Genomic DNA, 15,741 nt, shown 5'->3' with positions numbered 1-15,741 from the left:
GTCACCAGAATGTATGATTTTCTCAAAGTCATAGACTTTAAGAAAAGGACCAAGAATAAAATCTTGCAAGGGACTAATTTTAGAAGTTAAACAAAGGAAGACATAGAAAACATAAGTAAGGTAATGAAGTGAGGCAAAAGTTGTAAAAATAAAAAAAATGGTTAATGTCAATACTACATAGAATCAAATATGGTAAGAACTTAAAAGTGTTCACTATAATTTTCATTTATTATATTACTTTACTTTTAACCTCAGCCATAGCAGTTTCAGTGATGAATGGACAAAAGCATCCAAATTACAGTGAGTTGAGGACTAAGTGAATGGTAACAAAAGGGGTAACAATACAACAGATTCCTTTCTCATCTCATTTCACTATTAATTAGGTAAGGTTATTTACTGATTTCTTTTTTTTTTTTTTTTTTTTTATTTTTCTGAAGCTGGAAACGGGGAGAGACAGTCAGACAGACTCCCACATGCGCCTGACCGGAATCCACCCGGCACGCCCACCAGGGGTGACGCTCTGCCCACCAGGGGGCGATGCTCTGCCCCTCCGGGGCGCTACCAGAGCCACTCTAGCGCCTGGGGAAGAGGCCAAGGAGCCATCCCCAGAGCCCGGGCCATCTTTGCTCCAATGGAGCCTTGGCTGCGGGAGGGGAAGAGAGAGACAGAGAGGAAGGAAGGGGGGGGGAGAAGCAAATGGGCGCTTCTCCTATGTGCCCTGGTCGGGAATCGAACCGGGGTCCCCCGCACGCCAGGCCGATGCTCTACCGCTGAGCCAACCGGCCAGGGCTGATTTCTTTTATTGTTGTTAATTTTAAGATCAAAGATTCTTAAGAATATTTATAGTCTCAAGAATGAGCAGAGAGAAAGAATTTAAGGAAATAAGAAGACAGGTCTCTGAAGAAGTATATCTAGAGCAAAGAGTAAGATGTCTTTTAATAAAATTAGAAGAAAAGAGATGACGTCAGAGTAATGGCAGGGTAGGAAGCGATACCGATAAATCTCCCCCAAAACTCAACAAGATCTTCAACCAGAAACAGAAAAACCTATACTTGGAGCTTCCAGATGCTTCGCAATACACCCAAAGGTATGAATGAGTGAAAAATTGGCTAAATATATAACCAAACCCCGAAGGAAATAGGGAGTAAGAAATGCTCCGCCTTCCTCACTAACCTAAACAGGGCGGCTTTCTCTGGTAACTGTGAATATAGAAACTGAGGCGGGCAAAGGGGGTGAATACATCCAGGCCGCAAAACAAACGGCCGAACCAGGCTGTGGCACGGAGATACAAGCCGAGGAAAATCTGATCCTGTGGCAACACGGGCAATACAAGCTAACACTCGCGCCAAACCCAAACAAAGAAAGACAAGCGGCGCGGCCATTTTACCCGGTCTCCTGGCTGGTGCGCAGTTAGTGGGCGAGAGATTTCTTCCTAGGCCCCGGGAGTCAGTGCCCGTGTTGCCTCACGGAGAGGCAGGGTCAGAGGCCTTTCTGTGGGCTGAGGGCAGAGTCTCTGGGCAGCCCCAGCGCCCTGGGAAAGCCACGCACGGGAGGGAGTGAGAACTAATTCCAACGGTGGAGATTTTCCTTGCCGGAGGGTGTTTCACTCAGAGGGAAAGCGGCCGGCCTCATATCCTGGTTTGCGCGCGCAGATAAGGAGTGAGCGATTCCTCCGAGTGCCTCGGCAGTGCGCGCCCGTGTTATCGCACAGAGGAGCAGAGTCAGGGGCCTTTGTGGGGGCCAAAGCGGAATCTCGGGCCGCCCCAGCGCCTTGCAAAAGCCGAGCACGGGGACGGAGCGAGACTCAATTCCAACGCTGCAACTTTTCCCTGCGGTTGGGGGTTTCACTCAGAGCGTGAGACTGCTGGCCGGATATCCTGGTCTGCGCGTGCAGCCAGTGAGTGAGAGTTTCCTCCAAGCGCCCCGGAAGTGGGCACCCGCTTGTGTTACCGGACAGAGTGGCAGAGCCAGAGGTCTTTGAATGGCCGGAAAGCCTGCCTGATTATGCTAGCAGCTCTGACTGACTGAGCCTTACCCAGAGCCCTGTGCTGAGTGGAAATAGAGTGGGGAGTTGCCAGCTCTTTGAGCCTCTTACTATCCAGGCAGAGGCAGCAGCAACCCATAGCTGGATTATCAGGCTACTAATTGAGGAAGGAAAGACTAGGAGAAAGGCTCTAGGAACACGGACTCTCTCACTGTCGGAGCCTATAAATGCTAATAGCCTAGACTGCCAACGAGACTAAAGCACAATACATGACATTGCCATAGAGACTTATCAACTGCAAACCTCCACCTGAGCGTGGCAAAGGGGCAAAACCCGGGGTACAGAGTCACCGACCAGGAAGAGGGAGAGAAAAGAAAAAGCAAGAAGATAACCTCTCAAAATCAAGAATAATCTGCAGACTTTATAACCTATCCCATTTTATTATATTTGTTCGTTTGTTTCTCTTATCTTCATTCTTGATACTTTTTTTTTCCTCCTCCAATTTGGCCGATTAACTCTCTACCGGTCTTACTCTCTCCTCTCCTTGAACTACACTACCCATAAGTGTTACATCTCCCATTATCTTTTCTCTTCTCTTCCTTTCTCTCTATGAGGGTTGCACTCCAAAACCCTTAACTCTCTCTCTCTCTCTCTCCTTTCTTTTTTCTTCTTTTAGTGGTTCCCTCTTTTTTTTTCTCTCTCTCTCTTTCTTTTCTCCCTCTATATTAGTTTCTTCCTTTCTCCTTTACATCTCCTCTCACTCAAACCTCAATAAGAAACAAATTATCTTATCTGGGACTCAAACTTATGTTTGTGGCATTCTGGGGGGTTTTTACTTCACCTTTTTAACTTACTAGCAGTGCTCCCATCCCTGGCTCTCCATATTATCTAGTTCTTGTTCCACTAAATACAATAGTAATTTTTTAATTTGTCCCCCCATTTTTCCGTTTTCCTCTTAATCCTCTCATCATAACTCTTAGACAACCAACACCTAAAAGCAAATCATTTTATTCTTGACACAAATTTTTTCCTTATTTGCTTTTTGTGGGTCCATACGCTCTTTTTTTTTTTCTTCTTTTTTCTTTTTTTTTTTTTTTTTTTGTTTGCCCCTTTATTACTTTTCCCCAATTCAGGCCCTCCATCACAGGCATTGTTTGTTATAATTCACAGTCCACCACAAGATTTTATCAAGAAAGAGGGGAGAGGAGAGGAGAGGAAAAAAGGAGGGGGGGAATAATTTCCTTTTTTTTTTTTTTTAAATTTTTATTTTATTTTATTTTTCTTTATTTCATTATTAATTTTTTTTAAAAAAACAACTTTTTTCGATTTTTTTTATTATTTTTTTAAACTTTTTATTCTTTATTAAATCTCATTAATACTATCAACAAAACCACCCTCAGATGCCATTAAGGAAGAGAAAATCGAATATCATGGATACAAAAGAAAGAGAGGTAACACAGCTAGATGAGGAAAAATCTATGAAGAAAAAATTTAATATATTGGAAAACTTGGAGCTAAATGACAGAGACTTCAAGATAGAAATCCTAAAAATCCTCCGAGATATACAAGAAAACACAGAAAGGCAATTTAGGGAGCTCAGAAAACAACTCAATGAACACAAAGAATATATGTCCAAGGAAATTGAAACTATAAAAACAAATCAAACAGAGATGAAAAACTCAATTCACGAGCTGAAAAACGAAGTAACAAGCTTAGCTAATAGAACAGGTCAGATAGAAGAGAGGATTAGTGAAATAGAAGACAAGCAACTTGAGGCACAACAGAGAGAAGAAGAAAGAGACTCAAAAATTTAAAAAAATGAGATAGCCCTACAAGAATTATCTGACTCCATCAAAAAGAATAACATAAGAATAATAGGTATATCAGAGGGAGAAGAGAGAGAAAATGGAATGGAGAACATACTCAAACAAATAATAGATGAGAACTTCCCAAGCCTGTGGTAAGAACTAAAGCCTCAAGTTCAAGAAGCAAACAGAACTCCAAGTTTTCTTAACCCCAACAAACCTACTCCAAGGCATATCATAATGAAATTGACACAAACCAACAGCAAAGAAAAAATTCTCAAGGCAGCCAGGGAAAAGAAGAATACAACATATAAAGGAAGGCCCATTAGATTATCATCAGATTTCTCAGCAGAAACTCTACAAGCTAGAAGAGAATGGACCCCAATATTTAAAGTCCTGAAAGAGAGGAACTTTCAGCCACGAATACTATACCCATCAAAGCTATCCTTCAAATATGAAGGAGAAATAAAAACATTCACAGATACAGAAAAGATGAGGGAATTTATCATCAGAAAACCCCCACTCCAGGAATTACTAAAGGGGGTTCTCCAATCAGATACAAAGAACAAAAAAAAACAGAGCCACAAGTAAAAGCTCCAAGAAGAACACAATAAAACCAAATTTAAACTGTGACAACAACAAAAAGAAAGAGGGGGAGAAGATGGAGATTAACAGTAGCAAAGGACGATGGAGTGCAAAAGTACTCACAAAATAGTTTGCTACAATGAACAGGGTAGGGACCCTTTTCATTATTCAAAGGTAACCACCATTGAAAAAACCACCACAGAAGCACATGAGATAAAAAAGATAGCAACAGTGGAAAGATGTATGGAATACAACCAAATAAAAACAAAAGATAGAAAAACAAAAGAGAAGGATCAAACAAGACACAAAATTAACAGAAAGCAAGATATAAAATGGCAATAGGGAACCCACAAGTATCAATAATTACACTAAATGTAAACGGATTAAACTCACCAATAAAAAGGCACAGAGTAGCAGAATGGATTAAAAAAGAAAATCCAACTGTATGCTGCCTACAGGAAACTCATCTAAGTAACAAGGATAAAAACAAATTCAAAGTGAAAGGTTGGAAAACAATACTCCAAGCAAATAACATCCAAAAAAAAGCAGGTGTAGCAATACTCATATCGGATAATGCTGACTACAAGACAGGAAAAGTACTCAGAGACAAAAATGGCCATTTCATAATGGCTAAGGGGACACTGAATCAAGAAGACATAACAATTCTTAATATATATGCACCAAACCAAGGAGCACCAAAATATATAAGACAGCTACTTATTGATCTTAAAACAAAAACTGACAAAAACACAATCATACTTGGAGACCTCAATACACCGCTGACGGCTCTAGATCGGTCATCCAAACAGAGAATCAACAAAGACATAGTGGCCTTAAACAAAACACTAGAGCACCTGGATATGATAGACATCTACAGGACATTTCATCCCAAAGTGACTGAGTATACATTTTTCTCCAGTGTACATGGATCATTCTCAAGAATTGACCATATGTTGGGCCACAAAAACAACATCAGCAAATTCAGAAAAATTGAAGTTGTACCAAGCATATTTTCTGATCATAAAGCCTTGAAACTAGAATTCAACTGCAAAAAAGAGGAAAAAAATCCCACAAAAATGTGGAAACTAAACAACATACTTTTAAAAAATGAATGGGTCAAAGAAGAAATAAGTGCAGAGATCAAAAGATATATACAGACTAATGAAAATGACAATACGACATATCAGAATCTATGGGATGCAGCAAAAGCAGTGATAAGAGGGAAGTTCATATCACTTCAGGCATATATGAACAAACAAGAGAGAGCCCAAGTGAACCACTTAACTTCCCACCTTAAGGAACTAGAAAAAGAAGAACAAAGACAACCCAAAACCAGCCGAAGAAAGGAGATAATAAAAATCAGAGCAGAAATAAATGAATTAGAGAACAGAAAAACTATAGAAAAAATTAATAGAACAAGGAGCTTGTTCTTTGAAAAGATCAACAAAATTGACAAACCCTTGGCAAGACTTACCAAGGAAAAAAGAGAAAGAACTCATATAAACAAAATCCAAAATGAAAGAGGAGAAATCACCACGGACACTGTAGATATACAAAGAATTATTGTAGAATACTATGAAAAACTTTATGCCACTAAATTCAACAACCTAGAAGAAATGGATAAATTCCTAGAAAAATACAACCTTCCTAGACTGAATCAAGAAGAAGCAGAAAGCCTAAACAGACCTATCAGTAGAGAAGAAATAGAAAAAACCATTAAAAACCTCCCCAAAAATAAAAGTCCAGGCCCTGACGGCTATACCAGCGAATTTTATCAAACATTCAAAGAAGACTTGGTTCCTATTCTACTCAAAGTCTTCCAAAAAATTGAAGAAGAAGCAATACTTCCAAACACATTTTATGAAGCCAACATAACCCTCATACCAAAACCAGGCAAGGATGGCACAAAAAAAGAAAACTACAGACCAATATCTCTAATGAATACAGATGCTAAAATACTAAACAAAATACTAGCAAATCGAATACAACAACATATTAAAAAAATAATACATCATGATCAAGTGGGATTCATCCCAGAATCTCAAGGATGGTTCAACATACGTAAAACGGTTAATGTAATACACCATATCAACAAAACAAAGAACAAAAACCACATGATCTTATCAATAGACGCAGAAAAGGCTTTCGATAAAATACAACACAATTTTATGTTTAAGACTCTCAACAAAATGGGTATAGAAGGAAAATATCTCAACATGATAAAGGTCATATATGATAAACCATCAGCTAACATCATATTAAATGGCACTAAACTGAAGGCTTTCCCCCTTAAATCAGGAACAAGACAGGGTTGTCCACTCTCTCCACTCTTATTTAATGTGGTACTAGAGGTTCTAGCCAGAGCAATCAGACAAGACAAAGATATAAAAGGCATCCATATCGGAAAAGAAGAAGTAAAGGTATCACTTTTTGCAGATGATATGATACTATACATCGAAAACCCCAAAGAATCCACAAAAAGACTACTAGAAACAATAAGCCAATACAGTAAGGTCGCAGGATACAAAATTAACATACAGAAGTCAATAGCCTTTCTATATGCCAACAATGAAACAACTGAGAAGGAACTCAAAAGAACAATCCCCTTCACGATTGCAACAAAAAAAATAAAATACTTAGGAATAAACATAACAAAGAATGTAAAGGACTTATATAATGAAAACTATAAACCATTGTTAAGGGAAATCGAAAAAGATATAATGAGATGGAAGAATATACCTTGTTCTTGGCTAGGAAGAATAAATATAATCAAGATGGCTATATTACCCAAAGCAATATACAAATTTAATGCAATTCCCATCAAACTTCCAATGACATTTTTTAAAGAAATAGAGCAAAAAATCATCAGATTTATATGGAACTATAAAAAACCCCGAATAGCCAAAGCAATCCTAAAGAAAAAGAATGAAGCTGGGGGCATTTCAATACCTGACTTCAAACTCTATTATAGGGCCACGACAATCAAAACAGCATGGTATTGGCAGAAAAATAGACACTCAGACCATTGGAACAGAATAGAAAGTCCAGAAATAAAACCACATATATATAGTCAAATAATTTTTGATAAAGGGGCCAACAACACACAATGGAGAAAAGAAAGCCTCTTCAATAAATGGTGCTGGGAAAACTGGAAAGCCACATGGAAAAGAATGAAACTGGACTACAGTCTCTCCCCCTGTACAAAAATTAACTCAAAATGGATCATAGATCTAAACATAAGACCTGAAACAATTAAGTACATAGAAGAAGATATAGGTACTCAACTCAGGGACCTGGGTTTTAAAGAGCATTTTATGAATTTGACTCCAATGGCAAGAGAAGTGAAGGCAAAAATTAATGAATGGGACTACATCAGACTAAGAAGTTTTTGCTCAGCAAGAGAAACTGATAACAAAATAAACAGAAAGCCAACTAAATGGGAAATGATTTTTTCAAACGACAGCTCAGATAAGGGCCTAATATCCAAAATATACAAAGAACTCATAAAACTCAACAACAAACAAACAAACAATCCAATAAAAAAATGGGAAGAGGATATGAATAGACACTTCTCCCAGGAAGAAATACAAATGGCCAACAGATATATGAAAAGATGCTCATCTTCTTTAGCTATTAGAGAAATGCAAATCAAAACGGCAATGAGATACCACCTCACACCTGTTCGATTAGCTGTTATTAGCAAGTCAGGTAACAGCAAATGTTGGAGAGGCTGTGGAGAAAAAGGAACCCTCATACACTGTTGGTGGGAATGTAAAGTAGTACAACCATTATGGAAGAAAGTATGGTGGTTCCTCAAAAAACTGAAAATAGAACTACCTTATGACCCAGCAATCCTTCTACTGGGTATATATCCCAAAAACTCAGAAACATTGATACATAAAGACACATGCAGCCCCATGTTTATTGCAGCATTGTTCACAGTGGCCAGGACATGGAAACAACCAAAAAGCCCATCAATAGATGACTGGATAAAGAAGATGTGGCACATATACACTATGGAATACTACTCAGCCATAAGAAATGATGACATCGGAACATTTACAGCAAAATGGTGGGATCTTGATAACATGATACGAAGCGAAATAAGTAAATCAGAAAAAAACAGGAACTGTATTATTCCATACGTAGGTGGGACATAATAGTGAAACTAAGAGACATTTACAAGAGTGTGGTGGTTACGGGGGGGAGGGGGGAATGGGAGAGGGATAGGGGGTGGGGAGGGGCACAAAGAAAACAAGATAGAAGGTGACAGAGGACAATCTGACTTTGGGTGGTGGGTATGCAACATAATTGAACGACAAGATAACCTGGACTTGTTATCTTTGAATATATGTATCCTGATTTATTGATGTCACCCCATTAAAAAAATAAAATTATATTAAAAAAAAATTAGAAGAAAAAATAGTATACTTTTTTTTAATGTTTGGAATTTATTAAAGAGATACAGATTTGTACACTAAAAATCATGCAAAACATTGCAGAAAATATTAGAGAAAATTAAAATAAATGAAATATATATTGCATGTTCATGGATTGGAAGAATTAATCTTGTTGCATTGACAGTAATCCCAATCTAGATTTAATGTATTTATTATATTCCTAATTACACTTCTTGGAAGCAATGAAAAAGCTATGTAAAAAATTTATAAGGATTTTAAAGAAACCTGAAAAGCAAAATCTTGAAAAAATTTTACAAAGTTGGGAAACTCACACTTTCTAATTTCCAAATTTACTACAAAAATAGTATACTTTTTGACGTAGATATATACTTGGAGTAGCAAAAAAAAATTGATGAATTCTTGTTATTCCTGATGATAGAAAAGTAAACTTTTTCTCTGAAGTAAAAGTTAAAGGCATCTTCTGAGAGTGACATTGTGATGTAAGTGTCTTTATGAGACTGGAGAAAATTTGGAATGCTTTGACTGAAATTGAAGAAGGATGCCGTACAGAGTCACGTTAACAGGTATGATGATCATGACCAGGTCTCATTTGAAGTTGGTGTCCACAATCCTATAGGTATATGAATCCTCTCAGTTGGTTTACTTATTTATTTTTTCTCAGTGTTCTGTATGCTAGGTGAAGAAGAAGAGGAGTCAGGTAGTTAGGATGATAAAGAGTTTCAAATTTTGTAAGGGTAATTAGAGGAGGAATTAAAATGTAAAAAGATAATTTATGGAAATTGTTAATAATGTCAAATGTTACAAATATATCATGGCACATGAGGGCTTGCAACAGTCTTTCTACTGATCCAAACCATGAAGTTCTAAAATGTTCATGTTTTCCAAAATAGTAAAATCTTTAAGTAGCATGTTCCTTACTTCCTGTTTTCCAATAACAATACAAAATGTCATATATATATATACATTTTTATATTCATATAAGAAAGGAGGAAATTACTTTCATTTTGAACACTTTATTCTGAAAATATAAAAAACAAAATCTTTTGTTTACAGTTATTAATCTTACCTTAGCTATGGTCCTTATAACTCAAATTTAATCTTCATTTTCTCTTTATATTTGTGAGTACCACATTATTATGTTAATGTATTCACCTCAGCTAAACCCGGTCACATCACTGTCTTAGAAAGTGCAGAATCTATGTGTTGATGTTTTACACACTGTATTGAAAGCTTCACATATATTACTTATATGCAGATTACAACAGCTCTTAGAGTATTTATTATTTTACAGATGAATAGCAGTCTCACAGGTTTATTAACTTGCCTTGTAGTATTGCAGCATTTTTAGGTAATAATGGCAGTAATCAAATCCAGCCTCTTTAGCTCTGAAGTCAATGATCTTTCAACTGTATTTTGCTAACTTTCTTTCACTTTGAATCATCATGATGTATAATCTTTTAATAATAAAAAATGCTTTGGAAAAGTGACACTCCACTTCAAGATGCTTTTCAACATGTGCTTTCCACTTGAGTGCTTCGGCTTCGACACATGAACCATCACCTTCTTAACCCATTTTTCTGTTCCTGGCAGCATGGGACTGAAGCAGCACCATTAAAACCCACGGCTCTGTAAATAAACAAAAGTTTAAATATACTCTTAGAGTAAAAGGGCTACATTTTCACAAGCATGTCAGAACTTGGACATATAAATATTCATGCTCTTTTTTTAATCTTATGAATTGAATAAATCTTCAAAACAATATTAGATCTTCTGATTTGTAATTGTCTTCTAGGCTTCCAACACAAATTTTAATTTTCTTCAATTGTGGCATATTCATATTGTCTTCTTAGGGTCGGGTTCATTTTTGAAAGAGTCATTTTTTTAAACACATAATAGATTACATTTACTGAGATCTCACTAGAGATAGGGGGCAGGGTAAAAAAAGAAAAAGCCAAAAAGAAAGAAGAAAAACATTTACTGAGGTCTCACCATTTGTTCAATGATATGCTATTTAAAAAAAAAATTAAATCCACACTGCAATCTAAAGAAGGAAATTCTATTATCATGGACTTTATTTTACAAATTAATAACTGAGGTACAGAAAGATTAAGTAATTTTTCACAAAGCTTATGATACAATCAAACTCAGGACTATCAAAGAGTAAACCTTAGACTTTTTATTCATTCTGCATGTCATCTCTCAGAAAAGAAAGCTATAATATAATATAAGAACAGTAACTAAATGAAAAAGATTGATAATATTCTGAGAAAGGTAAAGGTATTTCTTGTATGTAAATATTTTGGTGAATTTTTTAGTTCTGGCCAGTTGGCTCAATGGATAGAGTATTGGCCCGGCGTGTAGACATCCTGGTTCTTTCCACAGTCAAGGCACATATGAGAAGTGATCATCTTTTCCTCACCCTCTCCCCCTTCTCATTCTCTTCCTCTCTCACAGCCAGTGGCTTGATTGGCCCCAGGCACTGAGGATAGCTCAGCTGATTTGAGCATCGGCATAGATGGAGCTTGCCAGGTGGATCTCGGTTAGAGGCACATGAGGCTGTCTGTCTCTCTATCTCCCTCTCACTTAAATAAATAAATAATAAATAAAATATTTTGGTGGATTTGTTAAAATATTGATATAGATTATTTTAAAAGATATTCACTTTTTTAAAATTTTTTTTTATTTGTTCATTTTAGAGAGGAGAGGGAGAGACAGAGAGAGAGAGAGACAGAGAGAGAGAAGGGGGGAGGAGCTGGAAGCATCAACTCCCATATGTGCCTTGACCAGGCAAGCCCAGAGTTTCGAACTGGCAACCTCAGCATTTCCAGGTCGACGCTTTATCCACTGCGCCACCACAGTCAGGCACTTTTTTGTTACCTAAAAGCTATAAGAAGGCTTGCTATTTCAAAGGCAATAAATCAACATTTCATAAGAAAATAAATTGAATTTGGTGAGTTTGGGAGGTTGTGAGGCTGGTATTTATTTTTTCTCTTGTTTATTAGGTTATTAGTTGTGACTGTATTATAACTGTACTACAATAAAAAATAACTTTGTTCAGAAATATTTGCCATTAGTGAGGGATTAACCTATTTGAGTTAAATCAGAATATTATCTAGAAAGTTATGCCTTTTTTATTTATTTATTTATTTATTTTTATTTTTACTTTTTGTATTTTTCTGAAGCTGGAAACGGAGAGGCAGTCAGACAGACTCCCGCATGCGCCCAACTGGGATCCACCTGGCACGCCCACCAGGGGGCGATGCTCTGCCCCTCCGGGCGTCGCTATGTCGCAACCAGAGCCACTCTAGTGCCTGGGGCAGAGACCAAGGAGCCATCCCCAGCGCCCAGGCCATCTTTTGCTCCAATGGAGCCTCGGCTGCGGGAGGGGAAGAGAGAGACAGAGAGGAAGGAGAGGGGGAGGGGTGGAGAAGCAGATGGGCACCACTCCTGTGTGCCCTGGCCGGGAATCGAACCCAGGACTTCCACACGCCAGGCCGACGCTCTACCACTGAGCCAACTGGCCAGGGCCTATGCCTTCTTTTGTTACAAGGTTAAAAGGATAACTAATATTCAGAAAATATCTATATTTTCAAATAATAATGTATTTTCTGTTTTACTCTTAACCAGGAAGAAAAAAAGGATAAGATATAAGCTAAATAGAATGTTTGATTATAAACAATTATTTTTTCTAATAATTAATGTCTGAGGAAACAAAAATTAGAAAGGTTATTAAGTAAAGTATTTATAGTTAATTAAAACATCTGTCAAGATAAATCATTTTAGTCTTATTGTTATAGTATTTTTAAAAGGTAGATAGTTGCCCTGGCCAATGGCTTAGTTGATAGAGATTTGGCCCAGTGTATGGATGTCCCAGGTTCAATTACCAGTCAGGGCACACAGGAGAAGCAACCATCTGTTTCTCCTCCTTCCCCCCTTTGTCCCTCTTCCCTTCCCACAACTAGTGGCTCATTGGTTTGAGCATGGCCCCAGGTGCTGAGAACAGCTCAGCTGGTCGAAACAGTCAACCTCAGGTGCTAAAAACAGCTCAGTACTCTAGCATTGGTCTAAGATGGGGTTGCCAGATTGATCCCAGTCAGGCACATGCGGGAGTCTGGGAGTCTGTCAGGAGTCTGTCTCACTATCTTCCCTCTTCTCAACTAAAAAAAGGGGAGGCAAAAGGTAAGTAGTTGTTTATTTTGGAACAGTACCACTAAGTTTAATATAATGTAAAAATATATAATACTAAAAGGAACATTATTATAATTATCATCTGATTGGAGAATTCTTAATTGGACACTGTCTTTATCTAAAATCATTTTATAATCATTCTAAATACAAGTTTTATTATGATTATTTTTATTCTAAACATGCCTGAGAGTGTAGTGGGTTGCCAGTGTGGAAACAGAGCTGTCGAATGCCAATAGAGAGACACTTATTTTTTAGATTGTTTTGGAGGTAGTCAATTTTGGATAGAAGGTGAGTTACTGAATATGTCAAAGTCATTCTACAGCTGGCTCCAGTGATTACTTTAGGCATGCAGAAGGTAACTTGGTGCCAAACTCAACTTTTCTTTGATAAATGTACAATTGTCTAGGTTTTCTATCTTTGTTTTAACTGTAATTGACTGTATGTGTAAAATAGATAAAAAAATATGATGATTTGATTACAATAATCTTTCTTAGGAATCAATATTGTATACTATTAGTTGATATAAAGACATTTACTCTTTGAGACATATACTACAATATCTGTAATGAAACAAAGAATAAAATATAAGATACTTTCTTAAACATTTATGAATGTTGTATAAAAATAATAAGTTGGTACACTGTGGAGATGTAGTTTGCATCTCTACCTTTTGAACCATGCACAATCATTGTTCGATAGTGATCTCTGAGAATGAGAGGAAAAGTTTTCTTATTTCTTTGAATGCCTTGTTTTAATGAGTTGGTAATGTCTGCAGTACCCACTGCTGATGTAAACTTGACAGCATTCTCAACTCATTTAGCTACTGTTTCAATAGGCAAACAATGCCTGGTGGGAGTGATGATTAAAAAGTAACAACAGATACAGAGCAGACATAGAAAAACCACATCCATAATGGAAACTTCATTGATGTTGGGCTCTCCTGTCAGTTCAGAAACAGCTTTGATTATTCAATATCTTTGTTGAGTGAAAGTCATATCAGAGATGCAGCAAAGATGAAGGAATGGTGAACCAACCTCTCCCTCATCATGTGCCCACGCCATCAACTGGAAGGGACACGGTCCTGAGAATGAATAGTAGTAACTATGCCTCTCTAACTGCTGGGTGTTATTTATAAGGGGGCAAATGAATTAATTATACTGCTCACAAAAATTAAGGGATCAGGGAATGTGCAGATACGCTAGTGTTTTCAGCCTTTTGTATAGTGCATTTTCATCAATGAAATAAAAGTTGGTTTTGCATCTCATTTGCATAATCAAACAACTGTCTTTGACTTGTTATTTGCTTTTCTGATGTTCTTGTTTAATAAAAAAATTCAAATGCTTCTTTTTTTATCACTTCATAATTATTTTGAAATATCCCCTAATTTTTGTGAGCAGTGTATTTTATACAACTGATATACTGTGAAGAGGATCATCACTATAACATATAATTATTTTATGACTTCCTCATTCTTAAATCCACAAATCTTGTAATTAAAGATAAAAATAAATCTGGGGTTACCCCAGATATAAACTGTGCATTTTATATCTCAAAAACTAAAAAAATAATTACAGATTTTATTTTTTTTCATAATATACTGACATTGAAGCCACACTTTTTAACAGTATAAGGTCTACCAGAAAGTTCTGTCCATTTTTGGAATAAAACAAAAAACAATTTTTCTTCCTGTCAATAAACTTTATTAAATAATATAATTGTCATTATTATTAATGATTTCTTGCCAGCATGAGGGCAATTTGTATATCCCATTTTTGAAAAATGTTTTATCTTTTAATGCGAAAAATTGAACCAGTGCTTGTTTGATATCTTCTTCATTTTTGAACTTTTGCCCTTCAAAAAATTTTGAAAGGACAAAAACAAGTGATAGTTGGAGGGTGCTAAGTCTGGGGAATATGGTGGATGTGACAGACATGCTTCTGTAGCATTTCTTCCTTGTTGAAATTTATAAAAATTACAGTGGTGTAAATGAACTTTATCAGTAGCCATGGGTACACTATCGCTTCACACATAAGACTAAGGTGAATCAACTTTGTTTTAGTTAATTTGCTATGTCAGTATGTATTCATTAAGTGATTAAAATAGAGAGGCACACATGCGCCAAATAAACAGGTGCTTACGTGTCAAAACTTGTTGTGATAGAAACAGACAGAACTTTCCGGTAGACCTTATGTTATTTATTCTTTTTTTTTTTTTTTTTTTTTTTTTTTTTTTTTTTTTTTTTTTTTTTTTAGAGAGGAGAGGGAGAGACAGAGAGAGAGAGAAGGGGGGGAGGAGCTGGAAGCATCAACTCCCATATGTGCCTTAACCAGGCAAGCCCTAGACCTTATATGTTATATTGCAGATATAAGATAAGTTTTCAGTTTGAGGATGATTTTCTTATTCCAGGGAGGCAAAGAATCTGCAATAACTAACACTTCAGTTGAACATCATTAAAAATGTGCATGATTTCTTTTTTCCAAGGGGAAAAAAAATAAAGTTTTAGAATCAAACAGTTTAATTTGCAATGTTATCCTTACATTGCACAATAGGTAGAGACAAATAATAACTTTTGACTAAATGCACATGAAGTGTGTGAATGTCATCTTTTCTTGAACGCAGAGAAATACAAATTATGTATTATACATTGTAAGTTTGGTGGATAATGGGGGATGGTCACGTGGGGAACTCAGACTCACGAACTCTGGCTAGGACTGCCCACAACCAAGCACACCAAAAGAGGCTTCACAGGAACCGTTTG

This window comes from Saccopteryx leptura, chromosome 3 (genome assembly GCF_036850995.1).
Source record: "Saccopteryx leptura isolate mSacLep1 chromosome 3, mSacLep1_pri_phased_curated, whole genome shotgun sequence".
Classification (NCBI taxonomy): domain Eukaryota; kingdom Metazoa; phylum Chordata; class Mammalia; order Chiroptera; family Emballonuridae; genus Saccopteryx; species Saccopteryx leptura.
This window is presented reverse-complemented; position numbering follows the sequence as displayed.